Source organism: Triticum aestivum, chromosome 2B (genome assembly GCF_018294505.1).
Source record: "Triticum aestivum cultivar Chinese Spring chromosome 2B, IWGSC CS RefSeq v2.1, whole genome shotgun sequence".
Classification (NCBI taxonomy): Eukaryota; Viridiplantae; Streptophyta; class Magnoliopsida; order Poales; family Poaceae; genus Triticum; species Triticum aestivum.
Genome location: NC_057798.1, coordinates 594,567,078 through 594,577,534, shown reverse-complemented (window position 1 = coordinate 594,577,534; position 10,457 = coordinate 594,567,078).

Sequence of the window (10,457 nt, the reverse complement as noted above, 5' to 3'; positions counted from 1 at the left end):
ATCCCACCGGGGCCGGTGGCCCCACTTGGTGGACCCCCGGGACCCTCCCGGTGGTCCCGGTATGTTACTGATAAAACCCAAAACTTTTCCGATGACCAAAACAGGACTTCCCATATATAAATCTTTACCTCCGGACCATTCTAGAACTCCTCGTGACGTCCAAGATCTCATCCGGGACTCCGAACAACATTCGGTAACCACATACAAACTTCCTTTATAACTCTAGCGTCATCAAACCTTAAGTGTGTAGACTCTACGGGTTCGGGAACCATGCAGACATGACCGAGAAATTCTCCGGTCAATAACCAACAGCGGGATATGGATACCCATGTTGGCTCCCACATGTTCCACGATGATCTCATCGGATGAACCACGATGTCAAGGACTCAATCGATCCCGTATACAGTTCCCTTTGTCTAGCGGTATTGTACTTGCCCGAGATTTGATCGTCGGTATGCCGATACCTTGTTCAATCTCGTTACCGGCAAGTCTCTTTACTCGTTCCGTAACACATCATCCCGTGATCAACCCCTTGGTCACATTGTGCACATTATGATGATGTCCTACCGAGTGGGCCCAGAGATACCTCTCCGTCAACCGGAGTGACAAATCCCAGTCTCGATTCGTGCCAACCCAACAGACACTTTCGGAGATACCTGTAGTGCGCCTTTATAGCCACCCAGTTACGTTGTGACGTTTGGTACACCCAAAGCATTCCTACGGTATCCGGGAGTTGCACAATCTCATGGTCTAAGGAAATGATACTTGACATTAGAAAAACTTTAGCATACGAACTACACGATCTTTTGTGCTAGGATTAGGATTGGGTCTTGTCCATCACATCATTCTCCTAATGATGTGATCCCGTTATCAATGACATTCAATGTGCATGGTTAGGAAACCGTAACCATCTATTGATCAACGAGCTAGTCAACTAGAGGCTCACTAGGGACATGGTGTTGTCTATGTACCCACACATGTATCTGAGTTTCCTTTCAATACAATTATAGCATGGATAATAAACGATTATCATGAACAAGGAAATATAATAATAACTAATTTATTATTTTCTCTAGGCCATATTTCCAACAGTCTCCCACTTGCACTAGAGTCAATAATCTAGTTCACATCGCCATGTGATTAACACTGATAGGTCACATCGCTATGTGACCAACATCCAAAGAGTATACTAGTGTCACTAAACTAGTTCACATCACCATGTGATTAAGACTCAATGAGTTCTGGGGTTTGATCATGTTTTGCTTATGAGAGAGGTTTTAGTCAACGGGTCTGCAACATTCAGATCTGTATGTATTTCGCAAATCTCTATGTCATATTGTAGATGCTGCTTCCACGCTCCACTTGGAGTTATTCCAAATGGTTGCTCCACTATACGTATCCGGTTTGCTACTCAGAGTCATTCAAATAGGTGTTAAAGCTTGCATCAACGTAACCCTTTACGCCGAACTCTTTATCACCTCCATAATCGAGAAACATTTCCTTATTCCTCTAAGGATAATTTTGACCGCTGTCCAATGATCGTTCCTGGATCATTCTTGTACCCCTTGACAAGGCACACTTCCGGTGCGGTACACAACATAGCATACTATATAGCCTACGTCTGAAGCATAGGGGACGACCTTCGTCCTTTCTCTCTCTTCTGCCGGGGTCGAGCTTTAACTCTTAACTTCATACCTTACTACATAGGCAAGAACTCCTTCTTTGACCGATCCATCTTGAACACCTTCAAGATCATGTCAAGGTATGTGCTCATTTGAAAGTACCATTGAGCGGTTTTTTGATCTATCCTCATAGATCTTGATGCTCAATGTTCAAGCAGCTTAATCCAGGTTTTCTATTGAAAAACACTTTTCAAATAACCCTATATGCTTACCAGAAATTCTACATCATTTCTGATCAACAATATGTCAACAACATATACTCATCAGAAATTCTATAGTGCTCCCACTCACTTCTTTGGAAATACAAGTTTCTCATAAACTTTGTATAAATCCAAAATCTTTGATCATCTCATCAAAGCGTACATTCCAACTCCGAGATGCTTACTCCAGTCCTTAGAAGGTGCTGGAGTTTTGCATATTTGTTAGCGTTCTTCATGATTGACAAAACCTTCTGGTTGTATCAGATACAACCTTTCCTCAAGGATATCGTCGAGGAAACAATGATTTGACATCCTATCTGCAAGATTTCATAAATCATGCAGTAACTGCTAATCCAATTCCAACAGACTCTTAGCATCACTACGAGTGAGAAAGCCTCACCGTTGTCAACTCCTTGAACTTGTCGGAAAACATCTTTAACGACAAGTTGAGCCCTTTTAATGGTGATACTTACCATCATTGTCTGTCTTCCTTTTAAAATCCATCTTTACCCAACGGCCTTACAACCATCAAGTATTGCTTCCAAAGTCATGGATCCTTTCTCGGATTTTATGGCCTCGAGCCATTTGTCGGAATCCGGGCCCACCTTCGCTTTTTTCATAGTTCATAGGTTCATTGTTATGCAGAAACATGACCTCCAAGACAGGATTACGTACCACTCTAAAGCAGTATGCATCCTTGTCGACCTACGAGGTTTGGTAGTGACTTGATCCGAAGCATCATGATCACTATCATTAGCTTCCGCTTCAATTGGTGTAGGTGCCACATGAACAACTTCCTGTGCCCTGCTACACACTGGTTGAAGTGATGATTCAATAACCTCATCAAGTCTCCACCATCCTCCCACTCAATTCTTTTGAGAGAAACTTTTCCTCGAGAAAGGACCCGTTTCTAGAAACAATTACTTTTGCTTCTGGATCTGAGATAGGAGGTATACCCAAGTGTTTTGGGTGTCCTATGAAGATGCATTTTTATCCGCTTTGGGTTCGAGCTCATCAACCTGAAACTTTTTCACATAAGCGTCCTAGCCCCAAACTTTTAAGAAACGACAACTTAGGTTTCTCCAAACCACAGTTCAAACGGTGTCGTCTCAACGGAATTACGTGGTGCCCTATTAAAGTGAGTGCAGTTGTCTCTAATGCCTAACCCATGAATGATAGTGGTAATTCGATAAGAGACATCATGGTACGCACCATATCCAATAGGGTGCAACTATGATGTTTGGACACACCATCACACTATGGTGTTCCAGGCGGTATTAATTGTGAAACAATTTCCACAATGTCTTAATTGCGTGCCAAAGCTTGTAACTCAGATACTCATCTCTATGATCATATCATAGACATTTTATCCTCTTGTCATGATGATCTTTAACTTCACTCTGAAATTACTTGAACCATTTAATAATTCAAACTTGTGTTTCATCAAGTAAATATACTCAACATCTACTCGAATCATTTGTGAAGTCAGAACATAACAATATTCACTGCATGCCTCAACACTCATTGGATTGCACACATCAAAATGTGTTACTTCCAACAAGTTGCTATCTTGTTCCATCTTACTGAAATCGAGGCTTTTCAGTCATCTTGCCCATGTGGTATGATTTTCATATCTCAAGTGAGTCCAAACGATCCATCTGCATGGAGTTTCTTCATGCGTATACACCAATAGACATGGTTCGCATGTCTCAAACTTTTCAAAAACGAGTGAGTCCAAAGATCCATCAACATGGAGCTTCTTCATGCGTTTTACACCAATATGACTTACATGGTAGTGCCACAAGTAAGTGGTACTATCATTACTATCTCATATCTTTTGGCATGAAAATGTGTATCACTATGATCGAGATTCAATAAACCATTCCTTTTAGGTGCAATACCATTGAAGGTATTATTCAAATAAATAGAGTAACCATTATTCTCCTTAAATGAATAACTGTATTGCGATAGACATAATCCAATCATGTCTATGCTCAACACAAACACCAAATAACAATTAACACCAATCTCGATGGTAGAGGGAGCGTGCGATGCTTGATCACATCAACCTTGGAAACACTTCCAACACATATCGTCAGCTCGCCTTTAACTAGTCTCCGTTTATTCCATAGCTTTTATTTCGAGTTACTAACACTTAGCAACCGAACCGGTATCTAATACCCTAGTGCTACTAGGAGTACTAGTAAAGTACACATTAACATAATGTATATCCAATATACTTCTATCGACCTTGCCAGCCTTCTTATCAACCAAGTATCTAGGGTAATCCTGCTCCAGTGGCTGTTCCCCTTATTACAGAAGCACGTAGTCTCGGGTTTAGGTTCAACCTTTGGTTTCTTCACTGGAGCAGCAGCTGATTTGCCGTTTCATGAAGTATCCCTTCTTGCCCTTGCCCTTCTTGAAACTAGTGGTTTCACCAACCATCAACAATTGATGCGTCTTCTTGATTTCTACTTTCAAGGTGTCAAACATCGTGAATACCTCAAGGATCATCATATCTATCCCTCATATGTTATAGTTCATCACGAAGCTCTAGCAGCTTGGTGGCAATGACTTTGGAGAAACATCACTATCTTATCTGGAAGATCAACTCCCACTCGATTCAAGTGATTGTTGCACTCACAATCTGAGCACAAGCTCAACGATTGAGCTTTTCTCCCTTAGTTTGCAGGCTAAGAAAATCGTCGGAGGTCTTATACCTCTTGACATGGGCACGAGCCTGAAATCCCAATTTCAGCCCTCGAGACATTCATATGTTTTGCGATGTTTCAAAAACGTCTTTGGTGCCTCAACTCTAAACCGTTTAACTGAACTATCACGTAGTTATCAAAACATGTATGCCCGATGTTCGCAACATCCACAGACGAAGTTTGGGGTTCTGCACACTGAGCGGTGCATTAAGGACATAAGCTTTCTACTGATCGCATAATCGCTACTGTCATCTTTCAACTATATTTTCTCTAGGAACATATCTAAAACAGTAGAACTAAAGTGCGAGCTATGACATAATTTGCAAAGGGCTTTTGACTATGTTCAGGATAATTAAGTTCAACTTATGAACTCCCACTCAGATAGACATCCCTCTAGTAACCTAAGTGATTACATGATCGGAGTCAACTAGGCCATGTCCGATCATCATGTGAGACGGACTAGTCATCATCGGTGAACATCTTCATGTTGATCGTATCTACTATACGACTCATGCTCAACCTTTCGGTCTCTTGTGTTCCGAGGCCATGTCTGTACATGCTAGGCTCGTCAAGTCAACCTAAGTGTTTTGCGTGTGTAAATCTGGCTTACACCCGTTGTATGTGAACGTTAGAATCTATCACACCCGATCATCACATGGTGCTTCGAAACAACGAACTTTCGCAACGGTGCACAGTTAGGAGGAACACTATCTTGAAATTTTAATGAGGGATCATCTTATTTACTACCGTCGTTCTAAGCAAATAAGATGCATAAACATGATAAACATCACATGCAATCAAAAAGTGACATGATATGGCCAATATCATTTTGCTCCTTATGATCTCCATCTTCGGGGCTCCATGATCATCATCGTCACCGGCATGACACCATGATCTCCATTATCATGATCTCCATCATCGTGTCTCCATGAAGTTTTCTCGCCAACTTATTACTTCTACTACTATGGCTACCAGTTAGCAATAAAGTAAAGTAATTACATGGCGTTGTTCAATGACACGCAGGCCATACAATAAATAAATACAACTCCTATGGCTCCTGCCGGTTGTCATACTCATCGACATGCAAGTCATGATTCCTATTACAAGAACATGATCAATCTCATACATCACATATCATTCATCACATTCTTCTTGGCCATATCACATCACATAGCATACCCTGCAAAAACAAGTTAGATGTCCTTTAATTGTTGTTTGCATGTTTTACGTGGCTGCTATGGGTTTCTAGCAAGAACCTTTCTTACCTACGGAAAAGCCACAATGTGATATGCCAATTGCTATTTACCCTTCATAAGGACCCTTTTCATCGAATCCGATCTGACTAAAGTGGGAGAGACTGGCACCCGCTAGCCACCTTATGCAACAAGTGCATGTCAGTCGGTGGAACCTGTCTCATGTAAGTGTACGTGTAAGGTCAGTCCGGGCCGCTTCATCCTACAATGCCGCCGAATCAAGATTGGACTAGTAACAGTAAGCATATTGAACAAAATCAACACCCACAACTACTTTGTGTTCTACTCGTGCATAGAATCTATGCAATAGACCTAGCTCATGATGCCACTATTGAGGAACGTAGCAGAAATTCAAAATTTTCCTACGTGTCACCAAGATCTATCTCTGGAGAAACCAACAATGAGGGGAAGGAGAGTGCATCTACATACCCTTGTAGATCGCTAAGCGGAAGCGTTCAAGAGAACGGGGTTGAAGGAGTCGTACTCGTCGTGATCCAAATCACCGGAGATCCTAGTGCCGAACGGACGGCACCTCCGCGTTCAACACATGTACAACCCGGTGACGTCTCCCATGCCTTGATCCAGCAAGGATAGAGGGAGAGGTTGAGGAAGACTCCATCCAGCAGCAGCACAACGGCGTGGTGGTGGTGGCGGAGCGTGGCAATCCTGCAGGGCTTCGCCAAGCACCGCGGGAGAGGAGGAGGGAGAGAGGTAGGGCTGCGCCAGGGAGAGGTGAAACTCATATCTTGGCAGCCCCAAAGTCCTGAAGTATATATAGGGGGAGAGGGAGGGCTGCGCCCCCACCTAGGTTTCCACCCCTAGGGGTGGCGGCCAGCCCAAAACCCATCTAGGGTGCGGCCAAGGGGGGGGGGAGAGGGGAAACTTGCCCCCCAAGTTAGGTGGCTGCACCCCCTCCCCCAAACCCTAGGCGCCTTGGGCCCTTGTGGGGGGGTGCACCAGCCCACCTGGGGCTGGTCCCCTCCCACACTTGACCCATGCAGCCCTCCGGGGCCGGTGGCCCCACTTGGTGGACCCCTGGGACCAACCCGGTGGTCCTAGTACGTTACCGATAAAACCCGAGACTTTTTCGGTGACCAAAATAGGACTTCCCATATATAAATCTTTACCTCCGGACCATTCCAGAACTCCCCGTGACGTCCGGGATCTCATCCGGGACTCCGAACAACATTCGGTAACCACATACAAACTTCCTTATAACCCTAGCGTCATCGAACCTTAAGTGGGTAGACCCTACAGGTTCGGGAACCATGCAGACATGACCGAGACGTTCTCCGGTCAATAACCAACAGTGGGATCTGGATACCCATGTTGGCTCCCACATGTTCCACGATGATCTCATCAGATGAACCACGATGTCAAGTACTTAATCGATCCCGTATACAATTCCCTTTGTCTAGCGGTATTGTACTTGCCCGAGATTTGATCGTCGGTATGCCGATACCTTGTTCAATCACGTTATCGGCAAGTCTCTTTACTCGTTCCGTAACACATCATCCCGTGATCAACCCCTTGGTCACATTGTGCACATTATGATGATGTCCTACCGAGTGGGCCCAGAGATACGTCTTTGTCAACCAGAGTGACAAATCCCAGTCTCGATTCGTGCCAACCCAACAGACACTTTCGGAGATACCTGTAGTGCACCTTTATAGCCACCTTGTTACGTTGTGAAGTTTGGTACACCCAAAGCATTCCTACGATATCCGGGAGTTGCACAATCTCATGGTCTAAGGAAATGATACTTGACATTAGAAAAGCTTTAGCATACGAACTACACGATCTTTTGTGCTAGGCTTAGGATTGGGTCTTGTCCATCACATCATTCTTCTAATGATGTGATCCCGTTATCAACGACATTCAATGTCCATGGTCAGGAAACCGTAACCATCTATTGATCAACGAGCTAGTCAACTAGAGGCTCACTAGGGACATGGTGTTGTCTATGTACCCACACATGTATCTGAGTTTCCTTTCAATACAATTATAGAATGGATAATAAATGATTATCATGAACAAGGAAATATAATAATAACTAATTTATTATTGCCTCTAGGGCATATTTCCAACAAGTGTTGTTTGAGAGAGACTATCTTCATCCTACGCCTCCCACGGATTGATAAACCTTAGGTCATCCACTTGAGGGAAATTTGCTACTGTCCTACAAAACTCTGCGCTTGGAGGCCCAACACGAGTCTACAAGAAGAAGGTTGCGTAGTAGACATCAGGACGCCATCACGAAATGTGATGAACTTGAGCAGAAGAATAAGGATTATGCCACCGAGCTACCGAAGGTGTAGTAGGAGATCCGAGAAGCGGGGACGGAGACGCGGGGCACCCGAGAGGAGCTCCGACAAGTAAAGGAAATTGTAGATGGTAAGTCATACTTACTGCAGAGTGTCTTTGGCGGTCATAGATTCGCATTGCTCACACGAGTCTGGCATTCTGCAGGCGCATTTGCAGAGCTCCCGAGGAGTGCGGAGGACACAACAAGGTACTAGGCCGCTCGGGAGGGTGATACCAAACATATGCTGTTCTGGGCGCAGTTCCAGGCGCCCGAGCACCCTCCCCTCCTGGGCAACCATATGAAGCAACTAATAGAGCTGCACCAGATGGCTGAGAGCAGCCATGAAGGACCTTTGTGTCCCGTTGTGGCCAACAGAGCCAATACCGAGCAGCTATTGTAGCTTGGTGCAGAAGTTGCATGACGCCAGGTCTAGGGTTGATAATGTTAAGCTCTTTGTGTGCAGTGAAGGGGCTCAGATGGCACTCCCAAATACTATGGTGCATTGGCTGAAGATCAAGCCAGTCGAGATGGCTAGTGGACCTCCGCCCATTGGAAAGGATCACATGCGCCCCAAGAAGTATTTCTCCATTGTAATGGACGGTGCTTGGGCGGCAGAGGCCCAATGTTCGAAGGATGTACCCCTCGAATGATCGTGCCATCATGTATTAAACTGTGGTTGAACCTTATGCTTTAAAACGTGTTTGATTTGTATGCTTTATCATACTTGCCTTTTATTGATTGTATTTTAACTCGTGTGCGGCCTATTTTATTCTAAAAGTTACCAGTCGTCGGCTTTAGCTCCGTAGATACCACGAAGGGTGTTTCATCCTCCACACTCTGACCCTTAGCCGATGTCTCGGCACCTGAAGGCGATGGTGTGGGAGGGAAACGAGGCAATCAGATTATGCGGCTTTATTGCTTTCACTTAGCCATAGGAGCTTGACTACGGGGGCTGGTGACTAGTCCCTAGTGGTTGTGATGTTCGGAAAATCTGAGGTATACACCTTTATCACTTGGTTTGGCTGAAGGCATGCCCTTTGTATTACACGGTGTAATCTCCAATGATTTTTAGTTTAACACTTATCATCAGATCGCCGACTAGTTCTCACTTATTATGACAGTCAATTTTCGGCTTTACCCACTGAGGTACTTAACCGGGCTTGCCAGAAGTACAATCGCAGTGGTTCTCCCGTTACCTTGTTAGCCAAACGTGCGGAACATAAGAAGGTAAGCACAGGAGCGGGACAACCCAACTATTGACCAAAGATATAATTCAGAACTGATTCATATAATGCTAGATCCGAGACATCGAACATAGAAGAAAAAAAGGTGCTGAACTTGATGCATAGGCAGAGTGTTACAGTCGAGCCCCCAGTTTATTAGATGATTGCATATTAGAGCAAATATGTGCCAAACTGTCTTATGACGGAGTCGAAGAGCGGGAAAAAAGGTGCAGTATAGATAACTGTAGGAGGACCATAAATGGTTTGCTTTATTTCTGATAAGCTCATGACGTCTAGCTGTACAATTTGAACTGCCGAAACCTCTAATACAGTTACATTGTATGAATAATAAAAAAGAAACTTTACAGATGGAAGGTTTATGCGGGGCCTTGATATGTGGGTTGATGCCCCTATTGTGCCCTAATGCATGTCTACACCTTTGTTTCTGTTGGGAGGGAGAACTCCGTGCAGGGGGTGGTCATCGGACAACGGGCCCTTGACAAGGAGCCTTGAGAGATCGCCACGTTGTTCTGGCTTAATGCCGGATAGGTTCTGGATGGTACTTGTTCGACGTATGAAGACGTATTTGTCCATAGTGCGGTTGAACCAAACACTTGGTGTTTAGGCCCCACGGCTGCCCATGGTATTTTGAGCATGAAGTTGTGCTAGCGAGGTACGTAGTGTGCAGTTGGGGTGGGCATGTTGTGGGGCGTGTATCCCTATTTATGTGGATCATAGGGAGGCTCCTTAAAAAGAGATAGAGCTTGGGCACATTTCCTTAGTTCCTGTGCCTTGACGATGGGCTAGTACTTGGGCCCCTCGATATTGCTTTGGACTTCGGCTGCCAGAGCCGCGGTATGCTTCTCGGTCCGGAGTGAGCGCTCCATATTGCCATTGATTGTGATGACGCCCTTTGGTCCGAGCATATTTAACTTTAGATAGGCGTAATGGGGGATGGCATTGAATCGAGCGAATGTCGTCCAACCTAGAAGGGCGTGATAGCCACTGTGAAAGGGGACAATATCGAAGATCAAGTCTTCGCCGCGGAAGTTTTCCTGAGAGCCGAACACTACTTCCAGTGTA